General features: G+C 42.3%; 1 long non-coding RNA gene across 2 annotated transcripts; it reads right to left on the bottom strand.

Annotated features, from left to right (window-relative positions):
• Nucleotides 1-440: 440 nt before the first annotated feature.
• LOC103691483 (uncharacterized) lies at nt 441-13329 on the bottom strand. Of its 2 annotated transcripts, XR_005500736.2 has the most exons (3): nt 12906-13329; nt 2904-2955; nt 441-547 (listed from the first exon to the last, which is right to left on the bottom strand). It is a non-coding gene; the product is annotated as an uncharacterized LOC103691483 (long non-coding RNA). The 2 variants fall into 2 exon arrangements; XR_590951.3 differs by lacking the exons at nt 441-547; nt 2904-2955 and adding an exon at nt 5179-5430.
• Between the last annotated feature and the right edge of the window lie 611 nt (nt 13330-13940).

Below are 13940 nucleotides of genomic sequence, written 5' to 3'. Positions count from 1 at the left end.
GTTCCTCAGCTAAGGCATGGGACTTCATGCCTACATCTTTACACCATGCTGGGACTATCTGATTTGATCTGCAGGTCTTCTGCATGCTGCCATAACCACCCTAAGTTCATATGTGCAGCTGCCCTGCTGTAGATGAGAAAGATGGCTTCACTGTACTTATCCTGGTCTCTATTTCTACCCCTTACAGTTTTTCTGTCTCTCTTCTGCAGTGATCTCTGAGCCTCAGGAGAAGGGAATGTTACATAGACATCCCATGGAAGAGTGAAAGCTCCACGGGCATAATTCTCTGTGCATTAACCAGTTATGGGTCTCTGTGCTAACCACCATGTGCTGCCAGCAAAGCTTCTCTGGTGAGGGCTGAGAGATGCACTCATCTATAGGTATGAAGATAAATCTTTGATATTTATTTATTTATGTTTAATTTTAATATGATATCCATTTAACAGACTAGTAGAAGGTTCTCCCCTGGAGTCCATGACCTAGCAATCTCTAGGTTCTTGACCTCATTAATGGTACCAGGCACAAGTTCCAACTTGTAGAGTTGAACCTAAAACACAATCAGAAAGTGGTTGGTTAGTCCTGTGACAGTCATACTAGTACTGTGCAATGGGTATATTTTACTAGGACAGTCATTATTGCAGCTCAGAGTTCACAGTTGGGTAAAGCTGATAACTACTCCCCCAACCCATGCCCTGCAGCATATAGAGTTCCTCCCAACATTGTGAAATCTAGATTAGTACCAGCTTGATTTCTTTGTGTGTGGGGGCTTGTTTGTTTGTTTTGTTTTGTTTTGCTCAGGTGTGTTTTCAGCAATAGGATTTTACTACCGTGCCCTGGAGGATAACCAAATGTTCAATAGCCTGAATACTCACTAAAACCTAAACCATATCTTCTCTCCATAAAAATGGGCTCCAATCTGCATATTTAGCTAACTATGATCAAATATATTTGGGAGGAAACACATCTAAGCAAAATGCAAATAGACGTACAATCATTCCCTAAGCAATGCTGTATAATTATTTGCACATTTATGTACCATAGTTGGCATAGTGTAAGTAACCTAAAGGTGACTTTAAGTGTAGGAGAGATCTGCAATCACATGTGATTGTTATGCCATTTAATGTGACAGTCTTAAGGATCTTCCCATGAATTCTGAATACCAATTTACCAAGATGTAGAGGCAGCCATTAGCCATGATGAGTCTCTTAAAAACAGTATCTTGTGCTTTCTATAAACCCTGAAGTGCTTTGCAAAGACTGGATTTCTTCTACTCAACCCGAGAAAGTCACTAAAAACAGAACAAGGCTGAAGGAACACAAGGACAGATGCTCCAGTATCCCAGAGCCGCCAGCTCAGCGATCTCCTCCTCACATTTCCTGGGCCAGAGAAACAGCCTCAAGTCACTCCCCAGAGATAAGTCCAGACAATTTTCATCCCTTGGAAATGGGCCTGGCACTCCAGTTGGAATTTCGCATAAATGAGTTGGTGTGTCACGCATCTCTGATCTCCCATGTAGCAGATAAAATCATTCTCCACAGTCTTGTCTCCCCTCAGGGGCCCGGCTAGTCAATCCCACCCTTCCTCTCAAATTTCCCAAACATATAAACCTCACTGCTGGATGCTCATTTTTGAGGTCATATTAGTGAAAGAAAGTAACAAACATTTAAAAGGTAAAACTCAACATACTAAAAGTCCAGTGGGTGATACATAAAATTTGGATTAAAAATCTAGAAGAGAAGGTGTTTTATAACAGGGACAATTAATGGCCTTGCAAGATGAGCCAGAGTTACACAAAGGGTGGCCTTTGGGTAGATCTGAGAAGGAGTGGAGTAAAACTCACGAGAGAAGAGCAGCATGCTCCAGTTGCACAGAAACTAACTGGGAGTCTCTGGAAGAAGCTTTTGATATCATTGTGGTCTGACCGTGGCCTTGAGACAAAGCCTAAACCAAGGTGACCAGTGTAAGAATGAAGGGCAAAGACTATAATACAGTTAATGTGGCCAAAAGACAGTGCTATGTCCACCGGCCTCAATGTGTTCCCGACCTCCCTGTCAGTTAAGACACATACTGTCTTAGGCCCTGAGCCACCCTCCTTCCTGTCTTAGACCCCATCACTACACAACAGGACATCCATTTCAAGTGTCCCGGTCAGATCACTTCTAACCCCCTTGACTGCAGCCTCTGGAGTTCAGACCCTGTCTCTTCATAGCCTCTAAAGCAGACTCATGCCGACCCCACCTCCCCAAAGACTCATGTGTCATGTGTTAGAATTTAATTCTCAATATGAAGGATCAAGATGTTGAATAATCCATCATGAGTTTGCCTCTCTGCTAGGTTATCCAACACACACACACACACACACACACACACACACACACACACACATATTAAAAACATTAAACAATTAACATTAAAAATTAAACAATAATATGAAATGAAATGGATTAGCTTGAGGAGTTAGCTGGAGGGGAGGACATGAGAAAGAACTATATAAACACAGTATTCATGTATGAAATTCTAAAAATATTAAATTTAAAATAGAAGTTCAAACCTTTATTAACATTTAATGTTTATAGATGGGACTTTGGGGAAGCGATGTTATCAGGGTAAAGTCACCATGTCTGAGTACCACAGGCTTTAGTAGAAAAAGGAGAGAGATTAACGTGTGTGTGTGTGTGTGTGTGTGTGTGTGTGTGTGTGTGTGTGTGTGTGTAATATATTCTGTGTCTGTCTAGTCTCTCCATCTCTCTGTCTCTCTGTCTCTCTGTCTCTCTGTTCCTCCCATCCCCCATGTGCTTGCATACCACACACCCACAGAATGCTGATGTTAATAAACTTTTTTAAAAAGATAAATTAACCCAGCTTTAAGGATTCTATTATACCGATGAAAAACTAACTCTTACCTCTTTCCTATGCTCTGCACCAGGTGGAAGTGATGGTGGGGCTCAGGGTGGGCTGTACATAAGAAAGCAGATATTCATGCAGATTTATACCCTGCCAGTGGAAACTGTTACAAACTTATATAGGCACAGAAAACAATGTAACACTGGGCCAGCAAGTGGTTAACAGGCGTCTCCTCTACACATGGAAGAGTGGTGGTTTCTGCTGTGCTTTTTCTTGAATGTATACATGTAACACTTTATACATGACAGTGATGGAATACTTCTTTGTTCAAATGTCACCTTCTGTGTGAAGCGTCCACACTCCCACCTGTACACACTCATCTGCAAGCCCGCCGTGGACTCTAGTACTGTGTACATTTTCACTAGATTATTTTGGTGATTTTCTACTCCCGGGGCTGTGCTCCAGATGTAGCTTCAACACTCCCCCAGAGGTTCATGCGATGGAGGTTTGGTCTCTAGTGTGGTGGTGTTGAGGTGGGGTATGAGTAAGAGTGGGATCTTGTGAGAGATAATTAGGGCGCAGATGATTAGGAACATCCTCATAAATGGATTAATGATGTCTCAAGGGGTTGAGTCAGGTTTCCTGTGGCTGGATTAGTCCTCTAGAGAGTGGGCTGATAGAAGCCAGGCTACTCCATGCCCTGGCCTCTTCTGCTCCCTATCTTGTAACAGAGCCAGGAAGCTCTGGACAGAATTCCAGTGCCTTCTAGTCACTAGTATCATGAGCCAAATGATCCTCTTTGTTAGCTCTCCAGCCTAGCTAGACACGATGGTACATGCCTGTAAAACCAGCACTCATGAGGTCAAAGCTGGGGAGTTATTCCTTCAAGGCGAACTTAGGCTACATGTCTCTAAAAGGAATTCTCCAGAATTGCTATAAGAACATGAAGGACCAAGGTACCTCTATAGAGTATGAGGATGAAGTTCTCATCTGTTTCGCTCACTTCTACATATGTAGACCCCATTAATGAATAAAAAATGAGTTGTTGATTTTTTTTAAGTGTATCATTTTTAGGTAGTATACCGCAGGCCGCTTCCTCACGTGGCACAGGTCCAGATTGGATGCTGACACATCTAAGGTCCCAGGTTCCTGCCAGTTCCTATCTTAGCAGTATGTCCTACACACAGAGGATTATTCCCAGTGGGCAATTAGCCTGGTACTTAGATCTGTTACCTGTTCTTCCTGTCTTTGTGTGTATAGTTTGTAGTCCTTGGAAATTTCATTCCCAAACAGCTTCATGTTGAATCTTCTCACCTCCATCTATGGATATGGTCCAGATCTGTCTTCCTGGCTACGTGGGACAGCTGTTTTGGGCAATGTAAAGATAACCAGGCACTCACCTCTTCCAGTCCAGTTGCAGACATTCAGAAACTTAACCCTCAGCCCCAGGATTCTGCTGCACAAAGTTTATACCTCCATACTTAGGAGGCAAAGGCAGTACACATAGACTCCTTGAAGATGGACATGGCTGGAATTTCCTTATTACAAAAGAGCCGGCTGATCCCAGCCTAACAGTCAATTGGGGTTTATGTGGCAAAGAGGAGGAGCCTGGAGTGATTGCAATCTAACCCATTTGGGGAAAATGATACTATTGTTATGTACATGAATGTTTTTCATCTGACTCCTTAAAGCATTACAATATTAATATAAAACCATCAAAGAATGGCCTGACCTTTCAATTCTCGTCACGAAGTCTCCTTCCAGTCCCTGGGTTATAAGTGCACATAGTGTCTGATTTGATTGCCATATTCCATACACAGACTTGCATTCATTGTTTAAAAAAGTATTTTTAAACTTCCTCACTATAGGTTCAAAAGAACGGGTGAGAAAAGGAGAGAATCCTGAGAAGGTAGGGATGCTATCCACCCTGCTCCGGCTTGGCTGTCCTTGAACAGCAGCCCTTGACTTACTCACGTTTCAAAACCATGAAGGAGCTTTAAAAAGCTTTTATTTGCATGAGTTGTGTGTATCAGTATTCATTGTTGTATGTTAAAATTGAAAAGTTAAAAATATGTATGTGTTCATTAAAATGAAAGGAGTTCAGGGCTGGAGAGATAGTTGAACTGAACTGGCTGCCCTTCCAGAGGACCTGGCTTTGATTCCTAGGACTGACATAGCCATATCATAATCGTCTGTAACTCTACATCCAGGAGACCTGACATGTTCTCAGGCATGCATGTGGTACACAGATATGCATACAGGCAAAACATTCATACACACACAAAAAAAACCCAAAAATATAAATAAATGAATGAAATAAAAGAGGTTCTGTAATATGTCATCACAATGTAGTTTTATGAAAAAGGAACATACTTTCACAATGAAAGAAGATTAAATGACAGAATTGAAATTATTTTGCATTTTTGCAAGTTCTTTAAAGTTTAGCCTAACAGAAGACATCTGGAATCTCATCGCTGCTTCTGCGTTTAATTTGCTGCAATGTGTTGCTTTGCTTGAACTGTTTGAAGGAAATCTCGTCAGACATAGATAATAGCAGTCAGTCTTCTATAGCCGCAGCCTCCACATCTGCAAATTCACCCAACCAAAGAGTAAAAATGTGGTTTGAAATGCACTGGTAATAACATGTAAGGACCTTGCCCCCCCCCCATCCGTCTCATTATTCTTTAAAGGGCACAGGATAACAAACATTTATATGATGATTACATCATGTCAGGTATTGTAAGTACTCCAGAGGTGATTTAAAGTACACGGGAGAATATATGCAAATTGCACAGCACTTCCCATGGAGGACTTAAGCATCTCCGTATTTTCCTGTGCTCTGGAAAATATGGGCTCCTCCATGGATGTGGGGCAGTGGGGAGGGTGGGAGGGATAACTGTAACTGAAAAGGGAGGAATGTTTTTGTACACTTGTTTCAGATAATATAGAACCCTCTCCTTTGTTACTGTTGAAAACATCCCAAGTAGGACTTTGCTAAAGATTAGTTGATGTCAGAGCAGCTCTGCAGAAGTGTGTGTGCTTAGCATGCTCAGGGCCCTCTGCACAAAAATAAATAAATAAATAAATAAATAAATAAATAAATAAATAAATAAATAAGAAAAGAGAAAGAAAGAAAAGAAACCCCCCCTTCTAAAATTAATTATAGTCCTTAAATGATATCATAGCTTCATTATTGTTACATTAAATTCTACTATTCTGCTTTGCACTAGGAGCGGATTCTCTTCCTATGAGTGATTTAGGCACATTATACATTCAGTCATTGAATTATAAGTGCTGGTAATGCTCTCACTTTTTATTGTACAATAGCAAAAATATGTTTGTATGTAGCCTGGCCAAGTTAATCAGCAAAGTCTTTTACATTTTGGGAAACTCATAGGTTCATAATGAAACCAGATTTTTTGAAAAAAAATTAGTTTTATGCCAAAAAAAGCTTGAATCGTAGGCCAGTCTGTAATTCAGTAATCATGCACTTGCGTAGCATGTAAGAGCCTAGGATTTCTTCTCCAGACAGAAAAAAATGGATTTTATCATTGCAACAAATATTATCACTTGTTTTTCTTGAATGCCGTGTTCAGAAGAGCTTGGTCTTGGAAAACTGACAGGAGGTGGTAAGGAAATACAGAAGGACAGACGCATCTTCACAGAAGTGCTGGGTGAGGTGGACCGTGTGCTGAAGTGGCCCCAGCTATCACAGCACAGCGGGGAGGAGTTAGCTCATCTCAGTAAGAGGTCTCTGTCAGGAGCAGTCTCTGGCTAGAACGGAAGCAGATACAGTTGTAGTTTTTATGCAAACAGGTCAAGCATTCCCAAACACTGGACTTGGACTAGAAGAAGTCTTTGCCATTCCAAACCTTACCAGAAGAAGTTTTGCCAACTTCTTACAGGTCTGAGGCATTGGTCCTTGCCATGGTCCACACACTTTCCCTCTGAACTTCATCTGCTCCTTACTCAGGGCCTCTGATGGTCTCTACGCTATACTTGAAGTGACCAACTGATTTTGTTCTGGCTGCATAAGATCCCTGCCAAATATTTCAATCTGAGTAACCATAGACTGTCAGTCACTTGTCAAATGCAAATGAATTGTATGAAACATGTGGTTGGCTAAGCTTTAACTAAAATGAGCATGATTTTGTTTCTCATGATAGCCAATACACTGATTTTGAAACACAAATGCTTTATACATATTTGCTGGGCTGGCTAGTGAAGTGGAAATTTCTAGTTTCTTTGGAAACTCAGTTGGTCATGTGACTTTTTTCTGGAAGCTGGAGCAGATGCTTGAGAGGGTGCATGATGTTTGGAAAGAGCATAAATGGAGCCCCACAAACAGTGAAAGGATCTCCTTGCATTGGTACACTGTGCAATGCTTTGCCAATCTTTGCTGGTTTTCACTGCGTAGGCAGAAATGCACCAAAGAACTTCTCAAGGTATTCCAACTGATTCTGGCCACTTCCCCTGACTCATGCCGATTTGGCAGAACCTTTCTGTTTCTGATGGATCAAGTCTCTGCTACTGATTCGTGTTTGGTGTTTGCCATTGGACTGGACCACTGGTATCCTGACAACAAAGATTGGAAATGTCCCAAGGAACTTCTAAACAGGTCCACAACCTCCTTGTCCTATTAACTATATTTCTCTCCTACCTTTGGTCCGTGGGCTAGAAGGGAAATTGAAGCATTTAAGAACTCTAAATAAAGTAGGTTTAGAAAATTCCAAGTGTACTAGCCAGTTCTATGTGAGCTTGAAACAAGCTATAGTCATCTGAGGGAAGGGAATCTCAGCTGAAAAATTGCTTCCATAAGATCTGGCTGTAGGCAAGGCTACAGTGAAGGGACTCTAGCCAGTCTGAGTGTGGCAAACATGGCTCTTCCCCCATTCCCTCTGCCTTGCTAAAAATCATTGGATTGTATTCCTAAAGCTAGCCACCAAGATCTATTCCCTTATTTGGTCACTTCCTCTTCCTGAGCATGACCACTAAGTTCCAGCTATCAAATTATTGAAGTCCAGCAATCAAAAGGCCCCTTGTGGCTACCCTAATTAACCTAATGATCAATCAAAATAAAACACCTCATGTTAATACAAGGTTTCCCTTTTCACCTTTATAAACCTCTACTTTTCCTATGGGCCATGTCTGTCTCCTCTCTAGCCAGAGGCAGTGGCCCCTCTGCCCTCTTTCCCTTGTTCCATTCCCCTTCTCCCTCATCCTCTACCTTTCCTGTCTTTGTCTCTTATTCCGTGTCCTTCATCCCTCTGGGGCAAATAAATCTCCTTTGCTCTAAGTATTTGGTCTTGGGAGGACCTGAGCCCATACCAATCCTTACATACAAGACATTTCTTGATTAGTGATGTGAGGAAGCCTAGTCCACTGTGGGTGGCGCCATCCCTGAGTTGATGGTCCTGGGTGTTATAAGAAAGTAGGCTGAACAAGCAGTGAACAGCAAGGCAGGAAGCAGCAGCCTTCCACAGCCTCAGCACCTACTTCCAGAACCATGTACTGTTTGACCTCCTGCTTTGGCTTCCCTCAATGTACTGCAAGTCAGGATATGCAAGCTAAATAAACCTTTGCTTCCCAGAGTTGCTTTTGGTAGTCATGCTTCATCACTGATTAAGACACTTGCCATCCCATGACATGAGGCAATAAACAGATGAGCTCTTCAAACACTAGTAAATTCTAGCTTTTGTTTAAAAAAAAAAACATGTGAATGTGTTTAAGCACCAAAGTATATCAAAGCATAAAAACACTGCTGTAGTATACCCAAAAGAGGCCTCAACATATAAAAGAGACACGTGCTCCACTATGTTCATCGCAGCCTTATTTATAATAGCCAGAAACTGGAAAGAACCCAGATGCCCTTCAACAGAGGAATGGATACAGAAAATGTGGTACATCTACACAATGGAATATTACTCAGCTATCAAAAACAACGAGTTTATGAAATTCGTAGGCAAATGGTTGGAACTGGAAAATATCATCCTGAGTGAGCTAACCCAATCACAGAAAGACATACATGGTATGCACTCATTGATAAGTGGCTATTAGCCCAAATGCTTGAATTACCCTAGATCCCTAGAACAAACGAAACTCAAGACGGATGATCAAAATGTGAATGCTTCACTCCTTCTTTAAATGAGGAAAAAGAATACCCTTGGCAGGGAAGGGAGAGGCAAAGATTAAAACAGAGACTGAAGTAACACCCATTCAGAGCCTGCCCCACATGTGGCCCATACATATACAGCCACCCAATTAGACAAGATGGATGAAGCAAAGAAGTGCAGACCGACAGGAGCCGGATGTAGATCGCTCCTGAAAGACACAGCCAGAATACAGCAAATACAGAGGCAAATGCCAGCAGCAAACCACTGAACTGAGAATAGAACCCCCGTTGAAGGAATCAGAGAAAGAACTGGAAGAGCTTGAAGGGGCTCGAGACCCCATATGTACAACAATGTCAAGCAACCAGAGCTTTCAGGGACTAAGCCACTACCTAAAGACTATATATGGACTGACCCTGGACTCTGACCCCATAGGTAGCAATGCATATCCTAGTAAGAGCACCAGTGGAAGGGGAAGCCCTGGGTCCTGCTAAGACTGAACCCCCAGTGAACTAGACTGGTGGGGGGAGGGCGGCAATGGGGGGAGGGTTGGGAGGGGAACACCCATAAGGAAGGGGAGGGGGGAAGGGGATGTTTGCCCGGAAACCGGGAAAGGGAATAACACTCGAAATGTATATAAGAAAGACTCAAGTTAATAAAAAAAAAAACAAAAAAAACAAAAAAACAAAAAAAAAACAAAAAAACAAAAACACTGCCGTAGTTATGTTAATATACCAGATTTATCCATGGTTGATTTGTACTACAGAGTTAAAAAAAATGCCTATCATCATAGTAGTGTTGAAACAATCTGACCTTTAAAAACCCCCAAAAGGGTTCCTAAACTTCCCAAGGATCTGCGGATCACGGTTTGAAAATGAAGACTCTTCAGAAACATGGAGATGGGCGGCCTAGACAGATGAGTAGTTTCCATGTGATTCGGCTTCAGACTCCTACCTATGTCGAGATGAACTGGACAAGTGTGAGCCATTGCAGCTTGCACTGTTTCTCTACTAACCATTTCTCTACTAATCCTCCTAGCCCACTGCTTCCTGAGTCATATCCGTTTCCTAGTCTTCAAAGTCTTGCTAATCTGGTGGGGGAGAAGAAGCTTCTAAAGATACCCAAGAAAAAGATCTCCTCAGGCTTGGCAAGAGCCACCCAAACCACTTCCCCCTTCCCTGGATTGAGCTTTGATCTGGCTGAGCCGTCTGTCCCATGGCAGGGAATTCTCCTAAGTACCTGGGCCCAAAAATTATGGGCAAGGGGCTTTTGCTCTTTGTTCTTTCCTTTACATCGCAATGTAGCCTTGGCAGCTTTTCAAAAAAATCTACTCTAAACAGAAGTAGGTAAGGAAGCTTCAAGCTTCCCTCAGTGTGTGATAAGAGGCGGATGTATGAGAGTCCTTGTGTTCTTGGGTCCTTGCACTCCTTCTAATATTCTGCAATTATTAGTAACACAAGAACACATATCTGCAGAGATGGGGGCCTTTATGACTGGAATTTCTTCTAAAGTTCAAGCCCTCTACTTGTTGGTTTTAGCCAGTTCACACCTAGCCCAGAGGAAGAACGTATTTTTTTGTTTGGTTGGGTACCAGAGAAGCTCATGATCTGTATACACCACGTTCTTAAATCTCACAGAGAGCTACACTCTCTTCACAGGAAGTGTTGTAGTCAGTAGTGAGTAGTCATTCAATTAACAAGACGGAGAGAACCTAGGTGCTGTCCTATCTGGGTACTCACAACCTCATTATCAGTATAAGTCCCTTGATCACATTTCTTTGGTTTAAATACTTAGAATAGATTCCTTGTCCTAGTTGAATGTTGACGGATCTATTCCTTGAGCCTCAGTTTGTCTGACCTGTAAAACGAAGCTAGTAACACCTGACTCCAACAAGTATCATGGAAAAGAAGTAAGCGGTATCTCCAGCTGATTGTGTAAGAGTCAACAAACAAAACAAGCCTGATAGGCTTGCCCAAGGCTTGTCCTCCAGCCTCGTTTCTTCCCTTTGGTTCCCATACAAATATCGTACGGTGATATATTTCATTCTAGTACAGTTACTTTACTCTGTGCAACGTCTCTGATAAAGCTATGAAGATTTACAAAACTTTCTTGTAGCTGATACATACATGTTCAGTGTGTGCGTGTCCCTCAAGGTTAAAAAAAAAAATCTAACAGTGGCATCGAGTTGGAAAAGTAAGCGAAAGAGGTGTGTCTAAGATGAGTCTAACAGAAACAATGTCCTAGAGCACTGAGCAAGTCTCTTAGTCAATGCTGGTGACTTTCAGAAGTCTTCAGTGCCTAAAGAAAAGCCCACATCTGGCTGGGCTTTTGCCTTTGCTGTCTGTATGACCACCCAGCCAGTTGCCTAAGCTTCTCTCATCTCGATGCTGCACTGCATCTCAGACCAGAGGAGCCGAGTGTGTGTCTTCCAGGAGAACGACTGGTTCCTCCCACGCTCTGCAAAGATGGTGAGGACCAGTGGGAAAAGGCTCGTGTTCCTGATGTGAAATGGAATGTACCAACAGGGGATGTGATTCATGTCTGCAGACACATAGTATTCCCGGCAGCTGATCAGGAAATGCCATTTTGTGTCTGGCGAAGCCTCTTCAAAAGTTTGATTGAGGCTTGCTTGGAGCAGATGTTTCCAAGTTAATGCTCACTATCTACTCAAGCACTCAGTGTGCTGCCCCACTGTGTCCTGAGCAAACAGTTCCCATCCTCGTTGTCTGTGTCTCTTTGTCTGTCTCACTAGCTCTCTGTCTGTGTTTACGTCTCTCTGTGTCTCTCTCTTTTTCACACACATGAGTGTACACGCTCAAATTGTTTGAAAGAAACATCACACAGCATGAGGCATGCTTTAGACTGTAGCATGCTATTTACTTTCAAGTCAGAATGAGTTTCTCTTAATTTGTAGGCAATAAGGATGATTCAAAAGATTTAAAAGAACAAATAAATCCGGCTCTCAATCTGTTCTCAATAAATAGGAAAAGGCCAGGAAGGGAGCAGACATCTACAAATTAAATCTATTTACAGCCTGACTGTGGCCTCTCCCAGAGGAAATGAAGGCTGAACTGCTTACTGGAGAGGGGGTTTTTATTTATTTTATTATTTGTGTGCTTATTAGCCTTGCAGGGAAACACCTACATTTTCAAAAGGTCTAGATGTTGGAGCATTACTAGATCTTAATAGGAAGACTCAGGGATGATAACTGGTAACAAGTTTATTGGAAACGATTCCTTAACATTTAAACAGAAATGAAAGTGTGTGTCTTAATGAAAGCATACCTTTTCACTGCCTAGAGAATCTGTGAGGATTAAACACTTCTCAGGGATAAAGCGGAGCAGGACCTCGGCTCAATGAGTAAATCGTGGCTGACTGGTTGATTAACACCGACGTATTTTAAATTCCTCAAGATTTAGCACAATGATAAACTGGGTGTGTTTAGGCCTTTTCTTCTGTCTCCCTACTTTGAGTTTTATCTCTCCCACACACTTGTGAATATAAGGAACCTTCCCCTACTCAATTCCCCTCTTCTTGGCCCACCAACTTCAAAATCTCCCCCAGCTAAGGAGCAACGGAAGTGGTGTCTAAGGGTTCTCTGATAGATCAGAGAGGACTTCTAGAAGCTTTTTATAAAGGCAGGCATCAGGGGTTGGGGATTTAGCTCAGTGGTAGAGCGCTTGCCTAGCAAGCGCAAAGCCCTGGGTTCGGTCCCCAGCTCCGAAAAAAAGAAAAGAAAAAAAAAAAAATAAAGGCAGGCATCTCGCACCTCAGAAAGAGAAAAGGACACCTTGTTTCTCTGATAAGAAGAGTTATATTCATTCCATTTTGGAGACGTTTCTAGTTAAACTGAGAAAAGCAGCGCACAGACAGCTCTCCTGCCTGTCATCACCCTTGCTTCCTTTACTGAGTATGACCAAGGTAGTGACCGTGGAGTCACCCTTGTCTTACCTTTTGACATTCGCCGTGTCTGGTAGCTTTCTTCTTTAACTTAGTGCTTGTCACTCAGCATTAGTGTCTTGACAGCTGTCCTCTTGGTGCCTTGCCTTTTTCTAGAGGCACAACTCCCTCTCACTCCTGTTTGACCCTGTGAGTCTTCTTGCTGTGCATGGAGTCTTGTGCCTTTTGTGGCTTTCATGGACTCCTTACTTTTGCTCTGTCCTCTCTGCTGTATGTGCTAGGACACCCTCTTTTTAGTAAGCTCATTTTTCTCTTACACCGACTGGGCTTGTTTCTGTCTTCCCTCTCTATTCGGATGTCCTCCAGCCCCCATTGACATTCCTTACTTGTCCAATTTTATTCTCACTAAAACCCAGCTTCTCGTTAAGCCTGTTCTTGTGACTTTTCTGTCTTCCTGTTTTCGGAGTTCCCCCAAGAGGCTGAACTGTGCCACTCAGTTTAGCAACTGACTCAGTACAGTTCTGAATCACTTCAGACTGGTCTACTTGTATGATTCATGTCTTCTACTGTAGTACAAGCCTTCTCAAGACAGACAGCTTAGTTTTGGCTTCCATGTATTTTGTGAGTAGACAAATGGTTTGGGAGGGAATATATGATTCAAGGAGTATTTGTTGACATTGCCGTGAGGTATCAAGGCCTTTGGGGCCAGCCCAGTCCAGTTGTGATGATCAACTTTCTGAAACCCTCTGAGAGATATGGACACATCATAAGTCTCCTACCACCTACTCACAGTGCAGGTAAAACCTTGGAGTCTCAGTTTTCTTACATACAAAGTGGCTAATACTTGACAAGATTGCTATAAAGATTAAATGGCAAAAAGATATATAAAGCTTCTTATATACCCTTTTGCCAATGACTAGATTCAATAGATGGTAACAACTTTTCTTATTCATGGACTCTGGAAAAAGGAAGTGACAAGATTTCATCATGTAAATGACTTTTACTCACCAGAGGAGCCTGAGCCTAGATCCCCACACACTAGGGAGACAAGAACAATGGACTTACCATGCCCAGCTTGAGTGGTGT

This window comes from Rattus norvegicus, chromosome 2, assembly GCF_036323735.1.
Source record: "Rattus norvegicus strain BN/NHsdMcwi chromosome 2, GRCr8, whole genome shotgun sequence".
Taxonomy (NCBI): Eukaryota; Metazoa; Chordata; class Mammalia; order Rodentia; family Muridae; genus Rattus; species Rattus norvegicus.
Note: the sequence above shows the minus strand (reverse complement) of the source record. Positions and strands in the feature narration are given on the sequence as shown.